General features: G+C 43.3%; 1 protein-coding gene across 1 annotated transcript in view; it reads left to right on the top strand.

Moving 5' to 3' along the window:
- The first annotated feature begins 2178 nt into the window (after positions 1-2178).
- Positions 2179-19095, top strand: part of CECR2 (cat eye syndrome chromosome region, candidate 2) — a 44380-nt gene continuing 27463 nt past the window's right edge. The window contains exon 1 of the mRNA XM_010145349.1: positions 2179-2267. The gene's annotated coding sequence lies outside the window, so the exon portion shown is untranslated. The remainder of the gene's footprint in view (positions 2268-19095) is intronic.

Genomic DNA, 19095 nt, shown 5'->3' with positions numbered 1-19095 from the left:
GACTACCCACCTTAGAGAGAGGAGGTAGCAAGAGAGGGGGAGCATTACCAGCCAGGTGTTCTGGGGAGTGCTGCTGGATTCTTGCCCAGGAGACAACACCTAGCACAGCGCCCAAGGAATGTCTCCCAGCTCCCCCGGGTGATCCTGGCTCCAGAAATGTAAAGGTCACTCCTGGCCCTGGGAAACAATGGCTGCAGATAGGGGCTATCTGAGCCGGTTTTGGCCGCTGCTTAAGGAGTGTTAGTCAAACAGCAGGCTGAAAAGGCTCACGGGAGGCAATTTAAATATTCCTTCATACAAAAGGCTGTTGCATCCTAGCAGAGGCAGGCTGCTGACTGACAGCTTTAGTACACGAGTGTATGTAGATGAGGGAGAGGCTGAATGGGGAGGAACATCCTGGATACTTACGTTCCCCCCACCCTTTATTCTGGGTGCTAACATGTCATTTTTCACAAGCTCTAAGTTTACTGCAGTAACACACCTGGGATGTTTATGGCACATGGCATACTTTGGGGTCTTTCCACCCCACACCTCCTCCTCGGGTGTACTTTATTAGAAGACAGATGTCCACTACAGTAATTTACAAATAAAATAACTCAACACCTCCCAAATACAAATGCTTACCAAGTGAATTCGCTCCATAATTGGTATTTATATAGTGTGGTTACTATTTATACAACAATACTATCACTCTCTCCAAGGGATGGCAAGCAGCAACTGCAATTTTTCTCTTACCTTGTCATTAGGCAGGGTAGTGTTCTAAAGACCAGAACAGAAGATTCTTGAGGCTTTTTCTAGCTCTGTAGCAAGGACGCTATGTCAGGCTTTGACTGCCCACCACCCTTCCCTTGCCTCAAGTTTCCACATGTAATAGATGCGTTTAATCCGTTCTTCACAAGGCAGGTGTCAGACTTCCACCCGTGAAGCACTTTGGAGGTTGTACACGAGGTAAATAAGAGCGGTGTTGATAATGAAAATATGGCATTAATACATTTCCAATAAAAAACTACAAGAAGCATTTAATCTGCAATCTGTTATCAATAATTTTATTACCGCGGTTACTGCGGTCTAATAAAAAAGCACTTTCTCTTCTTTATTGGGTAAGTGCCAAAACGTTTATCCTTTATTCTCTGGCCATTAACCTTTATTCTGTAGCCATTAGCTTAGCCATTTGTGTAACAGTCTGTTGAGTAACATTCAAGTAGGAATTTGTATTCAATCCATTATTTACTCTGAAACTCAAAAGAAGTAGCTTCTTATGCCTGTGTTGTTTATCCATATTAAATCTTGTTAAGTGCTGTATACTATGGATGATAAGTCTTACAGAAAGTGGATTTTTCTTTCTGTGACTGATTTTCTGACATATAAATAAAACTGTAGTTAACCTAGCAGTATTTTGGAAACAAAGCTGGAATTTGCTGGCTGAAAAACAGATATTTCTTACAACATGTGCAAAATTTGTAATAACTACATTTCAGAAGTTTATCATACCTCTATGTGAACTCCGTCATGCTGAAATAAGCCATGATGATCTCCACCTTTGCATCAGGGGTTGTGATTTTGGGTCATGAGGTCTGACATCCCTCCATCCTTTCTTTCTCTCTTACTAGAGGGAAAAATAGAACAACCAACCCAAAGAGAAATAATTAATCAAAATACCTGCTTTTCTTTGAGGCATTTGCTTGCTATCTTTCAGCCATTTCTAGCTATCCATCTGACAGATATCCTTCTCTGTGTAAGTGGCTTCTACGGCCACGCTTTCTGAGCATACCTTTTAAATGAACTCACCAGCCTTAGTGAGTGGAAAGCAAAGCAGGAGAATGAAAATGTAGATTCCTGCCCATCAGCTGAACATGGGAGAAGTCATGGCTTGCTTATTAGGCTGTAGTAAGTCATCGTCACTGAACCCTATTTTTCTGTTACCAGACAAAAGCATTAGTCTTGTGGCTGGAGAGTGACATTCAGTAAAAGCCTTTCAAGGTCTTCCCATAAACTCTTGCAATGAAGAAGTGGTAGCGGCAGTATTTTTAACGATGGGGAAGGTCAGCTTACCACATGTGTGCTCTGTTGCTGTACATGTGCTTGGGTCTTTTTGGTCCTGATCGGCTAGCAGTAAATTTTAAGGAATTAATGTGATGGTTGTAATTTTTTTCTCTCCTTTCTGCTCATTAGGAACTGGAAGCTGCTCTTCACAGGGATGATGTGGAGTTTATCAGCGACCTGATCGCCTGCCTTCTTCAAGGTTGCTATCAGCGCAGAGACATCACGTGAGTAACCTCACTCTTCGGCTTAAGCGCTTTGCAAGGGGAGCTAATTAACACGGTTGTGGGGATGTTTCACAGCTTTAGAGTGATGACATGGCAGTGATCGGCAGCCACTAGCAATCAGGCCAGATGCTTCACCAAGTGGAAGGGAATTCCAGCTCTTCTTGGGTTGAGATGCAGGTTTTTAATTTTACACACCCATTTTAAGCAAACTTCTTTGCATGTCAAACACGCAAATGTGTTTGATGCTCTGCTGTAGCACCAGCGCATACAGTGAACGTTCACATCTGCTGATATGTTCTGCACTCTGGTCAAATTAGTGATATTAACTAAGTCTTTAAATCATCACTTATGCTTTCGACATTTTATGTATTATTGCATAAAATAAAACTTTCTGCGCTGCAGACTCCTCACTTGCATGGAAAATCCTGTTGCTTTACAGAGGGGCAATTGTAATAATTTTCTTGGAAATAAGAGATGTATTGCAATCAGTTTAGTTGCAGGATTGACACATTCTCTTGACGTTTCAACATTCAGAGACACTTCGTTAGTGTCCAGCAAAGTAGCTTCCCAAACTGAGACATAAGTAGAGCGTCATTCTTTAGAGGATTGCCACTCAGGGAAATGTGCTCCCAGTGATAATGAAGGTTTGTTGCAGTGTGTTTTATTTGTTCTTCTGTGAATCACGTTAATATAAAGCATAACTGTGGAGAAGATGACAGCTTGGCTACACTTGCAGTTGCTTAGAAGAGATGTTAAGCAATCCTGCTCCTTAAGATTCCCCTGTTGAGCAGAGGCTTAAACTGCTGCATAGGCATAAGCATAGGTGCTTGCACTGAGAGCTTTATTTCTAATTAACCAATTATGTTCAACAGAATTTATACCGTTTATTTTTTTAATATATATCTGCCACTTAAGTGTGTTCTCTTGCATTGCTGCGTTGACAGTCAGCATAGGTGGTTATCAGGACCTGAACCAGGCAGCGGCACTGCATTTGCTGTCTCTGAATGAAACTGATGTGACGAGAAGCTTCATTGTAAAGGGTCTGCAATTGTGTGTACCTCCTTCATCAAAATATCCACAAAGCAATATTATCTCCTTTATAAACATGCAGCAAGTTTATTTCTTCAGACTAGAAACACCAGAAAGGAGTGGCTTAAGTATTTTGCCCACCTTAACCAGCTCACCCTTATAGAAGCAGTGGAAGATTTGTCTTTAATAAATTTCATGAAATCCACGTTGTGAAGTTTTCCTAAAGATCTAAGAGTGTACAGCTGGCAATTGCACTGTTAAATTGCCTTCCCTTTCTCAGCTTTCTAACTAATAAAATTCAGGGATGAATCATGGGTGAGATGTTGGGCACTGGTAAGTTGTCTGTCTGGGTAAGTTTATGCAGGTACACAAGCATATACACTCACGCACAGTTACGTGATGCACCTGGCAGCTCAACAACGAGTAGTTATTCAGTATTGCATGTAGGTCCCAGTTTGTGCCTATGTATGTTTAGCTTTGGGCAACGCTGACATGCAAAAGCTGCAAGGAGGTAACATCATCGCAGAAGGAAGAGCTGGTAACCCAGCTGTAGTTTTGTACAGCCTAGTCATATGCAGGTACCTACATAGCTGTTGCAGTGTGTCTGTCCACGTACGAGAGGTGCCGTAGGAACCAGAGGAGTGCGAAGTCACGTAGTGAAGTTGTGAGAACCTATGCCTCACTCAAATGGTTGTGCTAGGGAGAGCATGAGGAGCCTGAAGGAGAAACCAGCTGCACCCTTTCTATGGCACCTCCTGTAGAAGGGGACTACCTCAAGGGCAGGGAGTAATGAGAAAAGTCATTCCTACAGAGGAAAAGAGCACAACAAGAGCATTGTGGTGGAAATAGCTGAAGGCATATGTCAGGAAAACTGCCTGGAGCCGCTGGGATTTCTAGGGACATGGGCTCTGAAGAGGAAACAGTGGAAGAGGCTACCTGGAAACTGAGGGAAAGGTACTGTATGCAGAGGGATGTCATGAAGGAAGAAGCATTAAGATGTCATTAAATATGGAAATCTGTGAATTAAAGATAATTAAAATGATGGTTTGGATACACTTCTCAGAAACAAACTTGCCCCATTGTTTATTTCACGCTTGCAAACCAAGCCATAGAATATTTTTCCAAAATGAATGTGCATTTTTAAAGCCTAAAATTGTCCTTGTTCCTTATGCATTTATTTCCAACACCTTTGTTCTCTCTAATCCAAGTTCAAGAAGCATAGGCCTTGGCTGTTGCACAGCTTCCCTTCTGTACCTACTTTGTCACCAGACAATGGTAAGGGCTTGAGCCCCTGGCGGATTTTTTGAGGGCTCAGCAGACAAAGACGTACAAACGTAAGAAGCCGAATTTGTGTGAAGTTTAGATTTGGCTTTTCACAGTGGGCCAGGACTCCATATTTTTATGTTGCAGATACTAGGTATCTGTCTTGTGGGAAAAACCAGCAGTTTCACAGGTCATCACAGTGGCATTACAGCAGCAGTTTCTCCAACCATTTGTGCTCCCTGTCCTCGTGCCGAGGCTGTGAGCTGTTCATACTTAGGCTGTAAACTTTGCTCCCTCTTGCACCTCAGAAGGGAAGGTAGGACCTTGTTCTCATCTTTGTTCTTGGGCTGGAGCACCAGCACAAGATGCTTCATATAAGCTCGTACAAAACAGAGTTTACCTGCCTCTCTGAGGGCCTTTGAGGTTTGAGTAGTTTTGTATCGTGTCTTGCCTCTTTGATGGCCAAAATGTTATCTGCCTATGCTTTCTCACAGCCTCTCTGGAAGCAGCTTGTAGTTCTTGTCACATCTGTTTTGACTGCACGCAGAACTTGCAGCGGAGCTGGGCTGCCTGGCTTTAATCATGCATCATAAAGGGGTATAAAACTGTCACATACCTTTGTTAATTATAATGTGCTCCAAGTAATTCTGGAAGTGGAACCTAGTTGAGAGCCCTTATAATGCACAATTTAACACACTCTAGTTTGATTTGCTTGTTATTCTTTGAAAAAAAAATGAGATAAGTTGTTTCTGTGATTCTTGTTTTTGAAGTAGGGCAACTTTGTCTTGGTTTTGATATTGTTTATGGCAGACTTTAAAAAAAAAAAAAGAATCAAATACAAGAGAGAGACTACTTTTTACCCCGCTTGATGGCTAAGTAGTGTTGAATGTCTGGGTGCTTAAGACTTTCTTTGAGTTATGGATATCTGTGTTTAACTGCAGAAACTACTTAATGGGATGCCACATGATCTTCTCCAAACTCTTATTTATCTTAACCTATCATAGCTGTTAGGAACACTGACCTGGTTCTTGCCGTGTTAAGCATAGTAGAAGTACAGAACAAAAACAGTGGTAGTTTGCATTTCTGCCTTCTAGCACCTTTAGCAATGACCCTGTCCTTGCCTGTCACCAGGTGGTTAGAACACTTGGCCAGGACAGTTTCCCCGTTGCTCTCCTCTCCTTGCTCTGACCCAAAATACTTCTGTGCCATGATCTGCACCTTTTGCTGTTTTATAAATACCTTTCATAGTATTCATGTACCATCCATACCATCTAACTACTAACCACGCAGTAACTAATATCCTTGAAGCCTTTCATTTGATCTCCCAGCTCAGTTTTATGCTATAGGTACGGTTTGATTTGATGCCAGCGAGTTTACCCATAGGTTTTTCCTGCCTCTAGCTTTTGTGCACAGGCCTTGAAATGCCTATGTTTTAATTGTTTCAAAAACACAAATGCCTGGAAAGTGGGGAGCAAAAGGGGAGAAAACGCTTAATAGAATTTGGGGTTTATAAAAAATAAATAGAAATTAAGCCATTTGAAAAATACTGGTGCTTGCTTCAGATTCTCTCTGATATAAATTGGGCAGCTGCAGAGTCCCTAGGGGCTGCTACTTTAATTCCAGCAGGAAATGTGACTTGATGACTTGTATCAAGGCAGGAAGATCAGAGCTTCAGCTAACGGCAGCGGCCTCAGCAGGAGCCTTCTGCAGCTGTTTTTAAGTAAGGAGTGACGGTGTGACATGGATGTTACACTCGACTAAAATAATCCAGAAAAGCTCCCACTGTTCAGCATTTCTTTGGGTGAAACTCAATCTTCACTGCTCTGTTATTGCATTTTTGGTGTTTTTTCTAATGCGATGGCATGAAAAGTTTCAGTGACTTTATCAAATTTCTCATTGGGAGGTGTTTTGTATGATGTTATTGTCTCTTTTAAAACATTTTAAATTGATTTTTCTTACAAAATGTTTTATTTTTCTTTTTTTCGACTTGGACAAAAGTGCCAGAAAGTGAGGAGGAACAAAAACATTATCTCTGCTCTTGCCTATGACCCATGAGATTGATTTTTTTTTTTTTTTTTTTTTTTTTATATTCCACGGAGATTGGTCAATCGCTTTATTATCTCTGCTCTTGCCTATGACCCATGAGATTGATTTTTTTTTTTTTTTTTTTTTTTTTAATATGCCAGGAGATTGGTCCATTGCTGTAGCTGAAAACTATCTAATTGACTTCTGCGGCGCCACAGGCAGCATTTACTTCCTTAGAAACCTCAATTTTTTTTTCCTTGTTATTTCTTCCCTTAATGCATTGGAATTTTTTCTTCCCAAATGGCTTATCTATTTTGCACCCAACTTAAGCTCTGTCTGGATCTTGAACCTTGGAGTCTTTGGCTTGTAGTTTGCACCTGGTTTGATCTGATATGGCTAATAGGAGGATATGCCTTAACTCCTCTTCCGTCTCCCACAATTGTCTTAAATATTTCTTTCATATCCTTAGTGGTGGCATTGAGAAATACTCCCAGCATGGCATCTGAAGAGCTATATTTCCTACTTGTTGAATTGCCAGTCAAGAATGCAGCCTCTATTCTGCTTCTGCTTATTTCCTAATGCTTGTTCTGTAATCACTTCTTTGAGCTTTCATCAGAAAGGTATATGGGATAACCAGAAATCTTTCAACTCATTGGGTCAGAGTGCCTGTTTCTGAGGACTGTGTTTACTAGCTCTGAGTATTTAGTTTCTCCTTCTGCTTTATAACTTGTGTCCATCCTTGTCCTCTATTCTGTGTGGACTGTGCCTTCTTTGAGGTTTACCCTAGGTCTCATGTTTTGGTAAAAGTGACCTCAGTAAAATGCTTAACATCCTAAAAATGCCCTTCTGCATGTGATTACGTGAGCCGTGTCCTTGAAGAGCCACTGTATGCTGGTCTGGTTTAGGCGATAGTGGTGGGTGAGCTGGGATAGCTGGTTAACCAGTGCCAAATTTTCAATCTCGTGGATACTGTGGTGAACCAGGCTGTAGGATTAGCTAAGCCAAGGTACTAAGACAATCTGAGTGAATTCAACACTTTGGTCCATTCCATAACATCTTGGGGCAGCCAGCCTGAGCTCAGTTTCAGCAGACTTGGGGATCACCACCTTTTGGAGAGAGTTTTAACAGCAAGCTCTTGTAGTTTTGCCAGTGACCTTGATTATAACAACCATTTCAATGGCCCAGCCACAAAGCACCTCACTGACTGAGAATCATATTCATGAATGCCAAGTGAATATCAACAAGATCAGCATTATTTACAGTCTGACTTTTAACAAGTGCTGCCTTGCATACATCATGGAGATTGGTGGATGGCCTCTAAAATCAACCCAGTATCATCAGCAGAGGAGATACTGTGAGGGGGCAAGGGAGATGAAGTGGCTGTATTGCTCATCTTGAATCTAATATTAATATTTATTATCACAATAGCCAAGCCATGCAAGGTGAGCCTTTTAAAGGGTAAAAAGTGAAAATGAGGCGGCTGGCAGGTGTTGGGAAAGGAAGGATGAGATTACAGCAGTAAAATAACACGGTCATTCAGAGATTAATGAGAAGCACAGTGGGATAAAATTATAGAGTTCAAGTATAAATAAAGCTAAGTAAATGTCTTTGATTCTCAGATGGGTAAAATGAATCTTTAAAGAAGAATTTGAAGAAAAGTTGGTAGCACATTCTGGAAGTGATATTCCATAGGTGTGTCAGAGAATAAGGAATGAAAATGGTGAAAGAAAAAAGAGAGGGTGAAAGCTGTGCTACTGTGTTGTTGTCAGGGCAGGTGGATGAGAGAGAAATAGATAGGATAGCTGGGACAGGGAGTTATGCAAAGCATTGACAGAGAGGAATAGGTGGCTAAACTTAAAAGGATGAATAGAGAAGAGTCGGTGAAGGGTCTTGGAGACTGCAATGATGTCATCATGCCATTGTCAGGGTTTGAAATACGAAATGGACAGCTGCATTTCAGAGTTATTGATGTTGCAAACCAAGTACTCCAGAGAAGAAGAAGAAAGCAACAATGAAGAAAGAAATTGAGAAGGCAAGTGAAAAATCTTCTCCTTAGAAGGAAGAAGACAAAGAGTGATTGAGAGGGACAGGATGTGAAAGTTCTCTCCACAGGAAACCTTTGCCCTCGCTTTTGAGACTTGCATTTCAAGATAGTGATGCTCCAAACGACCGATGCAGGATTTTTTGCTCCAGCACAGTTGGTTTTGCAGGCCACCTCCCAGCACCTCAGCCAGGCTCAGAATCTTTAGTCCAAGGGTGAATATTGGAAAAGCTCTGGAATTATTTTCTTGCAGCCTTTTAGCCCCAGTGAGCTTGAGAACAGCTGGGGCAGCTGCTGGCCAGCTGCTAAACCACTACGATAATGCGGTGTGTCATATCGGTCTCTGTTTTAAGTCACCTATACTTTTAATTTTTCTCTTATTTTACCATCCATCCTTCCTCAGTTTCTTTCTGGCTTAACCAGTGTAGTGGTTTAAGCTTTAAAGAAAAGAATAGGAAAGACCTGTTCTGAAATTAATTCTAAAAGGGACTTCTTTAGGACTCATTTATCTGTAAAAACTTGGTTTTATCCATTGTCCCCAGAAACTCGTAATATGTGGGGCTGGTTCAAAGTAATTAATTTGCTAAACTTGTTTGCTTCAAGGCAACCCCACGCTAGGTATTTTTTGCCTCAGAAGGGACTCTCTTTTTCCACATTAAGGGTATTTTTTTTACAAGCAGCAAGGCACATAAGGGCTTTTTTTCATATGGATCTGTGCCATAACACACGTGTGTGTCCTATTTCCCCATCATCACCAAGCCAGTAACTCTAGCTTCTTCCCCTCAGTGCTCATCATCACTGTAATACCCTAAGATCCTCTCTGCAAGCCCAAAGCAATCAGAAGAGCTTATGGCGCAGCGATACTGTTGTGTTTCCTTATAGCTGTAAATTGGGTTGATGGGCGCTAGGAATGAACAATCAGAATTAAGCTGGTTTCACTTGTTCTTCAAGGATCCAGGAATGAATAGTAAGTAATGATCCTCTTCCAGTCTGAATGTGGGGCACAGTGAGCCTCATTCCTATTTGCTCTTTCAGAATATAGGAGATGTATTTGAATCGTTTGTAAGTTAATTGGCTCGAATTCCCACAGGTCAATCTGGTCTTCAGAAAGGGCGTAACCATCAAGTAACAGCAGTAGAAAGAAAGAAGCGTATGGATGAAAATTGACAAGCGCAGGTTGAAGCCTGGTTAGATGCAGATGAAAGTAAAGGTGATATGAGAAGTGAAATGCTGTCAGAGAACAACCAAAGCCGTTGCTGTCTTATCAGGTCAGTTCACAAGGTGAAATTGGGGCTCTAGATGCCTGCCTTTATTCTAGACTCTCCAAAGAGTCAAAAAGCAGCGTGCAGCAGTGGTTCCCACACTTCATTGATGTCACCAACTTAAACTGGTGGCACTGGTGCACAAGACAGAGGTGCAGGTTAGCAGAGCTAGCTAAAGGAAGATTGCACGGACCTGCAGGGCACAGCTGGTCCCCTGGTGAAGCACCAAGAGGAGATTAAGCAATACTGGTGCCAAACTGAAGGTTTTATAGTCACATCAGCAGGCAGCAGGCTTGATGACACTGCTTTGTAGTATCAGTAAGTTATGTCACTTCTTGGATGCAACAGGAAAGCAAAGGACCTAGATTCTCCTCCGAACACACGCTCACGAGGCAATAAATTCAAGAGACAGCACTTTGCAGTGTCAGTTTTAGAGCGCAAAGAGCAATTCCTGGGCCTCATAACAAAACCGTCTGACCTGGACATTTCTGAGCACAACTTAACAACAGGAGGAACCTTTCTGCCCCCAACAGAGAGGAGGACAGATTCTTGTCGGCCTTGTAAAGGAGGTCAGACAAAGGCAAGAAGATCCTTAGGCAGGGTGAAATGATGATCCTGAAAGGCCCTGATCAGCAGGTGAAACTCCTGCAGTCTCTGAATGGATGGATCCCTCCCAGCACCCCTCAGGAATTCAGAGTGCTGCATTCTTCTCTGCCTAGTTCTTTTTCAAGGCTTATCAGACACTGAGGATGGGAATCATTTATAGGCATAACAATCCCACAGCCGGGACAGCGTTTGAAGCCTGGGGGCTTCTGCATTGCTTCTGTGTCAAGTACCTTCGACTTTGAATAACAAAAGGCAATCTCTTGAAGGATCAAAAAGGAAAACAAAAAGAACCAGTGCTAGAACTGTTTATTAACTAACCCAAGAACTAGTTACAGGTTGTTAGATACAATGAAAAGGGAGACAGGAGGATCTGGGGGCTCAAGAGGGAAAGGAGTACCTTATGGAAAGCCAACTCTGTCGGTCGCTGGGGGTGGATTTGGGTAACACTGGGTGGGTTGAGAGCCTGGTAAGAGGCAGGGTGATGGCTACTGCTTTGAAGGGTTCTGCTAACGGAGACTTTGGTCCGTGCACGCTGGGTGCAACAGCCAGCACATACTGATCTGATCTGGAAAAGACATGCAGTCCTTGAGAGGCATCTCGATGGCCACACATGACAGGCAGGATATCTGACAGACTGTCTTACCAGGAGTTTTCTGGAGGTTCCTCTATATTTCCAGATGCACAGTCTTTTACAATATCAGCCGTATCTTAAGGAACAGAGGTCTCTTATTTTTAGGCGAGAAAAGAAAAAGTAGCTGCAATATCATCTGCTTTCCTCCATGCTGGAGCTGTGGTGCATGTTTCACTGTTTCGGCAGGTAGGAAAATGCATGTGAGTGGCTGATAACAGAACTGATTTCCTCTTGGTGTTTAGACCTCCCCTTGCTGCTCTCGTGGGTTGTACATCGCACTGAAGGCAACTGATTTGTTGTTGCGCCCTTCAACTACTGATTTCAGAGTCGTATCTTAAAGGTAAAATTGAGTATCTGTGGGGTCAGTAGGTTAGCAAAATTGGGCAGGTGAGTTTAAACACACCTTTGGTGTGAACATGGTCATCCTGAGTCGAAGCAAACAATGCCCATGGAAAACAGCATAATCACACTTAATCATGTTTATGCAGTTACAATTAAGGAAAAAGACAATTTTAAAAATGGCCTCGAATCATCTCTTCTTTGTATTCATTCAAGGTAAATAATCCTTTCTGTTCATCTATTGCTACCTTAATTCATGTTTTCACGGATACATAGATCAATAGTGTTTGCTCACCACAGTGATATTTCAGAATCTTTTAGCAGAATTATTTCCCCCCTTTTTAAATCCAGTTATCTAACCCATGGATTTGTCATTATTGGTTTTCACTCAAATTGCAGCTTCAGTAGCAGGGGAGGGTTCCTGCTCTCTGTCCATACCACTACCCCAAAACCCTACATGAATTGAGAGCACAAAAACTGTACTTCATGGAGACTGTGCAAAGACTCACTGAATTTGAAGCTAACGTTAAAAACAAGCAGGTAGGCATCACATTTTTATTTTAATGCCATTAATATTTTCTGAATCTGGGCAGTGCACACATCCTCATGCTCATTCCCTTTGCCACCAGGACTTGCTCTTCCTTTGGTACCATACACTTTCAGCTGTAGTTTGGGATGTTTCTGGCTGCTCTGGTTTTATTGCTGTTCATATTCCTATTTCTTAATTTCCTTAATCAAAGAACAAAACCAAGCAGCCCTTGCTCCTACCTAAAAATCAAATGAAGACCCAGTGTGCATCTAGTTAACCATATGCGTCAGCTTCATTCTCCAAGAAATGCATAATCCACTAAGCTTGGCAAATCATCCCCTTTTCCCTCCAGTGCTTCACATCTTCACATGAATTGCTTTATTTTTCAGGCTTACTTGGCCAAATAGGCTGCTGGTCTCTTGAGATGGGGAGGTGGATGTTGGGCATCTGCTCGCTTCTTCCTGGTATTGTGGTGGAGAGGGAGAAGGGGAGCAACGGAGAGGCAGATAAGGGCAGTGAGGAGCAGCTGGGCGTAGGTGGAAGGGACATCAGTGCCTTCAAATTGTGTTTCCTTTACCAAAACCCACTTTCGCCTTCTCACGTGGAAGGAGAAGCAAAACGTGCCCCTTTGTTGCCTCCCTGTACCTTGAGGTGTTAGAGGTAGGACAACCACATGAAACACTTGTGGCCTCTCCTGCTGATCCTGGGGATGGTGATGAAAATAGAGCAGCCCTGGCTCACAGAAGGGTGCTTGCAGCTCCTGTATGCAGGGAGAGGGAAAATGACAGGAGAGTTCAAAGTAACAGGTATGTGTGATTTCTCCTACTGGTGCTGCCTTTCTCTCACACAGCCCAATTAACAGGGGTCACGGAGCACTGATTAGCTGCCTTGGAGTTTTGTGAACATAAAGCAGTGAAAAATCCAGGGTGAATGGGGGAGACAAGATCAAATAGACACTTATCTCAGTGCTCCTGCCTGTCTCAGGCATTTGCCAGCCTAGGGGAAGTGCTTTTTCAGAAGAGGCCAATGCGGCACCGTGCTCTATCTCCACTGGTATCTCTTCTGCTTTTCTGCCTTCTCTCAGCAAAATAACAAACAAGTCATGCCCAGCAGCTGTGTCATGCGTAGAGTGGTTGCTAGATAAAAACCAAATCACAGGAGAAGTGTGGGCCATAGGCAGCTGGGGAAGATCAGAGAATGCTCTTTTGCCACACTGGCATGTGAGATGAGTACGGTTCCTACACCTGGCATCTCTTTATGAGGAATGGACGTCCTGCCTCCAGTCCCTCACGTGAGGGAAAAGGGATGGAAGGCAGCTCGTATCAGCTCATAGCAGGCGGGGCATCTCCGTCTAATTCAAGAGTTGGAGAGTGTGTTCTAGTAGAGCTAAAGAGCATGAGCTGGAAGCTTTCTTAGTGGCTCAGTTTTTCTGCTCTGAGTTGGGGAAGAAGTCTGCATGAGCAGACCTGGAACCTCCCTGAAAGGCGGACAGCTGTGGTGATGTCGCAGCTTCCCTTTCTTCCTTCATGCTCCCGTTTTTTGGGAGTAGCAAAGCAATGCTCCCACTTCAGCTGTCATACCCAGGTTAAGTGGCTGCACTTGCTTCTGTCAAGACAGCACATGTTCCCGTGGTGTGATCCCTTATTAGACTAGACAGCCCACATCAGCTCTCCATTCTCTCTGCCTCCCTGGAGACGCTGCCTCGCTCCATAGCTGTTCTTATTCTGCTTCTCCATGGGGTACAGCGTATCTGCCAGCTCCCCTTCCACTACTCCAGTTTTTACTGTATGAAAGATCTCTCAAGGTAAGATGGAGGAAGACAAGGAGCAGGAGTGAAGCTGGTGACAGTCTTGGTTTTTCTTAGCTGATATTTTCCCTCTCATAAACATGAATGCTTTAGGAATTGGTAGGATGCTGAAATTCCTCTGCTGTCCTCTACTTTTGTGGAATACTTGGGTGTGTCTTTCATAGATGTGGAAAGCTCTGATCACTCATGTTTCAGACTTCCCGATCTAGATGTTAGACCAGGCTCCTTCAGGGAAGGGCTGCTGCTACTTAACTTTTGCTAACCAGCTGGTTTTTAAATGCTTTGAAACAAACCTGTGGTAGTAATGTAGAAAGAATGACTTCCTGTGATTGGCAATGGTGAAGACAAAGGTCTTTGTGCTCATAGGTCATAGAGCTCAGTGCAATGCACCTGCTCAATTCTTCAGGTCTTCCTTCTTTCTTCTCCTCTTCACTGCCAGTGCTACTGGTGACCACACAAGTAAGCTACAGGATTACTTGAGGTTTGGGCAATGTCTGCATTCAGAAAACTACTTCTAGCTAGCAGCAGAGGACAAGAGGTAGGCCTGTACATGCCCTCGGGATGGTCTGGTACTCCAGCAGTCTCTGCTGTCTTTCTGACTCTGGAAGGAGAAACTTCACTCTGGAACTCTGATTAGTCCAGTTTGATGTTGACTTTATTTATGTATGTTCCTATTTTGTGTTCTTATTTAGGGTCTGTTAATGTCAGCTGTCCTCTTTTTGTTCACAGCCACTTGTAGGCCAGCTGATTTTCTCCAGATATGTATCAAGAGGGCACTGAAAAGCAGGATGAGCCTGGGTGTTTGTTTCCACCATCACAAGGGGTTTGCTGGGGCTGGACTTTGCTGAAGTCTGTCACCAGTTTGGTGTAGCCAGGAGATACTGCTTCTCTCAAGACTTTCCCTGGCTGGAATTTCTGATGTCTGTCCCCATCGTTAGTGAAGGACATTGGGGCAGCTAGTGATGCTGCTAGTTGAATTGGAAATAAAATATGGGTATTAATGCTTAAGGTCATGATTCCTGGATCTCCAGTTTCTTGGTCATTTTGCTCTGGTGCAGTATTTTGAGGAGAGACTCAAAGTGCTTGTTGCCCTTGAGCCTCTGTCGTTTTGATTGCCCTGATGACAAGTTGACCCATGGTCTGAGGAATTACATGCTTTCTGTTGGCTTGCATGTCTTTGGGTGAGTTGCTCACAGAGGGCTTGGAAAGAAATGGGGAATATATCTGCCCAAACCTTTTCTGGTGGTCAAGTCATGCCTGACTTAGTTTCTCAGTAGGGTAAATTGTTTGAAGGTAAAGTACAAGCTGGTCCATAAGGCTTCCTCCCCCACCTCAGATAAGAAAGCTCATTAATACAGTAAAAAAAAAAAGTCTCCATTGTTACATGAGAGCTCAAGGTCAGGCTGGTAGTAGTAACTCATATTGCTTCTAAGGTCAGCCTAAGCTTTCTCTTTCTGACAAGCCACGATAGATTGATCATGGGGGCCCTTACATTATTTTTTTTCTTCTGAAATAGTCTTTGCTTCTCCTGACCCTGTTAATGATGTTTGACTGAGGTCATCCCAGCAAACCCTGAATCCTTCCCATTACCTTCTAGAGGGTTTGCCTTTGTATGGTTGTTAAGAATTAGTTTTTTCTGGTCTCTGCTGTAGCAAAGAAGCTGTCTTCATTGGAGAGGGGAGAAATATCTTGAATGCCATCTGTCAGTTAATGCTTTCATTAACACCTGAGTGACTCCCAACACCAAGCTGGTGCCTTTTTGCCAATTCAGAACTTAAAAGGTGCCAGCCATAAGGTGAAATATCTTCAGTCCATAAAATTAATTCCATGATAAAACGTCTGTTCTGGTAAGAGCTTGATTTTGTTGTTTTTGTTTCTTTTAACTAGAGAGATCACAGAGGCAACACCAGTTCTCTTGTGTGCTGTGAATTAGATGCCCAAGAAGTCTTTTTTCAGTTGTTATTGAGAACCTTGTAAAAGCAATGCTTGTGCTGGGCTGTTTTTCTTACTGGCTGACTTGGTAAAAGGAACTACAAGCGTAGTTATATTCCTGTTTAAATAGTCTTTGAGGGAAGGGCTGAGCTCTCCCAGTCTTATTCGCCATGTTCCTCCCATATACTACTCTTGGGCAGGAGATGGAGGAGGTCTATTGTTGTTCCTGCTCTCTGTCTTTCTCTGGTTCTGTCAGAGTTCTTGGTTTTAATCTCAAGTACAGAACAATACACTCTCTGGGATTAGGCATAGGTTAGGCTTGCCATTGTCCCAGCAGTTCAAGCTCAAAAGCATTCCAGTATTTACTCTTCCGTTGTATTTTGTAAATTAAATGAAACAAGAGACTTAAAACACTGTCAACATGATAGATATTTCAGCTAGTGGGTCCAGGCAATTATTTGGCATCCGAACTTTCAGAAGGCTTATCTGTGTGTGCCAGCAGTATCTGAGCATCGTTGAGAAATTTTAGTGTCCAATATTTCCAACTCCTTGCCCTAATGTTTCTCTTAATCCAATTTTTTACTCCCACAGGGTTGGTGGGGGATTTGTGTGGGTTATTTTAGAGGCTTTTTTGAGGGGAGTGGAGACGGGAGGCTTGTAACAACATTGGCAGCAATAGACCAGATAGAGAAGTGTGCTGTGACAGTAATTCCATACTCAGGCTATGGCACCCTGCCTGCGAGAAGTGCAGAATGACACAGGGACTCTCTTACTGAATCAGTGTTTGGGTTTGCTTTTGGGTTTTTTTTGGCTTGATTTTGTTTACAGTTTCCCAGCCAAGATTTGATTTACTTTGGAGACTTTAGAACTAAAAGCGCAAGTGACTCTGCTTCCTCTGGGCATGAGGATTAAAAGCCCGTAAGTCTGTGTGTGTACATGTAATTCCGGCCCCAACAGTGCTGGGTTTACTCAGAAGGAATTTCACATAGTCTGCCCTACAGGGGGCCTGTGGGGCTGGGATCTTTAGGTGCAGCCCTCCCGTCCCAAGTTGTGCTCACCAGAAGGTCTGACCAAATTTTTCCATCTTTCCCATCAACCCTGTGAAATTTTCACCCTCACTTCTAGAGGTTTCCAAAGGAGCCCCTCCAGAAAACCAAGCACAGCGACAAACGCTGGGACAGAGGCTCACTCCGCACACTGGCCAAGCTTCTTTTTCCAACAGTAGTGTGGGCCTGTGTATTAAAACCCTGGACTACATGAAAGGTGCCTCTTCTGTGAGCAAGGGAAGCCACCACAGAGACAGAGTGCTGAAGTGGGATCGCCAGGCAGGGGGAGGAGTCCTCAGCTCCCCTTTCCTGGAGCACAGAGAAACCTCCCTCTTTGAGAGGCAGCCGGGCGGCAGATGGCCGTACTGCGGTGCTGAGCTCTCAGGGGGTGTAACATTTCTCTGACTATCTGGACGCTGATACACATGTTGGAGAGGAGCCGCTCCTTTGACTTGCTCCTGTCTTCTTTTTGCCCCCCTTTTTTTTTTTTTTTTTTTTGGCAGCTGCTACTAAAGATCACAGGCAACTTGAGCTGCCACCTTGCTGGTACTCTTGTGGATTGTCTGCTGCTATTCCTTCCCTTTGACACTGATGTGCTAGGTCACGTCCTTCCCTGTGCTCCAGATGTCCTTTGAATATATAGAGGTCCACAACGTATGATTCAAACTTTCAACCATAGGTGTGATTCAGCTTTGACCTGCTTTCTAGTCATTGCAAAAAAAGGGTAAGAATCTCTGACAGCAGCCCTGTGGTTTTAGAGCACAGCCAGGGATGAAACTAAAAATTGCATTGGGCTCATGAGAAATCACCTGCATCCATTTGGGGTGAATCACAAATGAACAGTACATACATATGTACTATTCCACCGCCTCCCCACTACAGCAATCCAAATCATTTTGCGTATAGGATGGCAACTGCAAAGTAAGGGGTGTTGTGGCAAGTGAGGGAGGCTTTGTTTTCTGAAATATTAATGGTGCTAGTGAAGTTGTGATGGGGAGAAGAACAGTCAGTGAGAAGGATGAAGTTTTACGGTTACAGAGTACTCTAACGTAACTTTTCTGACCTCTTGTAGGTGATTTCTGTAATACTTTTCCTTGGTTAATGAACTGAATGGAAGATGCTTGTGCAATGCAGCAGGGGGAGGTAGAAGTGGTTGAGATATGGTGACAGTTGTGGTCCACGCTTATGGTCTCACACTTTTTAATAACTTGTTTCTAGGACCCACACTTTGCTTTCAGGAGGGAGTTGATTTTCCTTTGGTCACATGCCCCAAGACAGAAAGTGTCGATGTAACAGTTCATCCTTCTTGGGAATACTCTGATTTGTAGAGAAAGGACGTGGCTGGCCTAACGCTGCCTCTGTTGGTTGAGTGTTTTTACAAGTCTCAGTGATGCTGAGAACCTCAGGAGAAGAGATACTTCTCTCTCCTCAGCTCAGTGATCTCCTTCCTGCCTTCTTCCCACCTACAAAAGGACTTTTGGAGTCTCTCAACTGCAGCAGACTCTGTAGGACTTGCCACACCTGCAGCTGTATCACTGTCCTATTGGTGAGCTTGAAAAAAAGATTATTTGACAGACTGCATCCAGGCCATTCCACTCCTGGACCCTGTCTGTCTGATTCTTGATTTTTAATTTTGTGGATAGTGCTGAATGGTTAGTCCTGAGCATTTCTGCATTATGCAGGGAAGAACCCCAGGGGCAGGATTCTCACAGATGCTGTGCTCCCTGCAGATTTTCTTTTCCAAACCAAGGGTGCTGTTTCCTAAACCTTTTTGAAAGGGAAATTTAATAGAGACAGGCTATGTGAGACTGAGCATAGGTGTGGCAGACAGGTTGAAGAAGAATACCCCGCATTTGTCTGGAGAAAAGGGGCTGGCCCCCATTAAGAGGGGAAATATAAATTGAGTAGGATTGAGAGTGATTGGGAGTGCCTTCAGACATCTGGTTCCCATCTCTGGTTCTCATTTCTATCCTTATTCAAAGCGACAAATGCACAGTAGCTGTCTTTGAAAACTGATGGGGGCAGGAACTCAAAGTAATCTTGAGAACAGAGCTTGCATATATCGAACACTGGGTGGATGGCGGAAATTTCTAGTGTTAGCTGCTTATGTGAAAGTCAAACTCAGACCAAATTGGTTAAGTCAACAGAGCCAGTCCCCAGGGGGAACAAGAGTTATGTACGCAAAGATTTTAGATGATCTTCTGGAATTGAGGGGCTTCCTGGATCAGTTTTCTTTGAGAGCAGCCAAGATAAGTGAACTCATGCAAATGGTAAAAGTATCTGTCTGATCCATGCCTTTCCTTTTTTTTTTTTTTTTT

Source organism: Buceros rhinoceros, unplaced genomic scaffold, assembly GCF_000710305.1.
Source record: "Buceros rhinoceros silvestris isolate BGI_N320 unplaced genomic scaffold, ASM71030v1 scaffold22720, whole genome shotgun sequence".
Classification (NCBI taxonomy): Eukaryota; Metazoa; Chordata; class Aves; order Bucerotiformes; family Bucerotidae; genus Buceros; species Buceros rhinoceros.
Note: the sequence above shows the minus strand (reverse complement) of the source record. Positions and strands in the feature narration are given on the sequence as shown.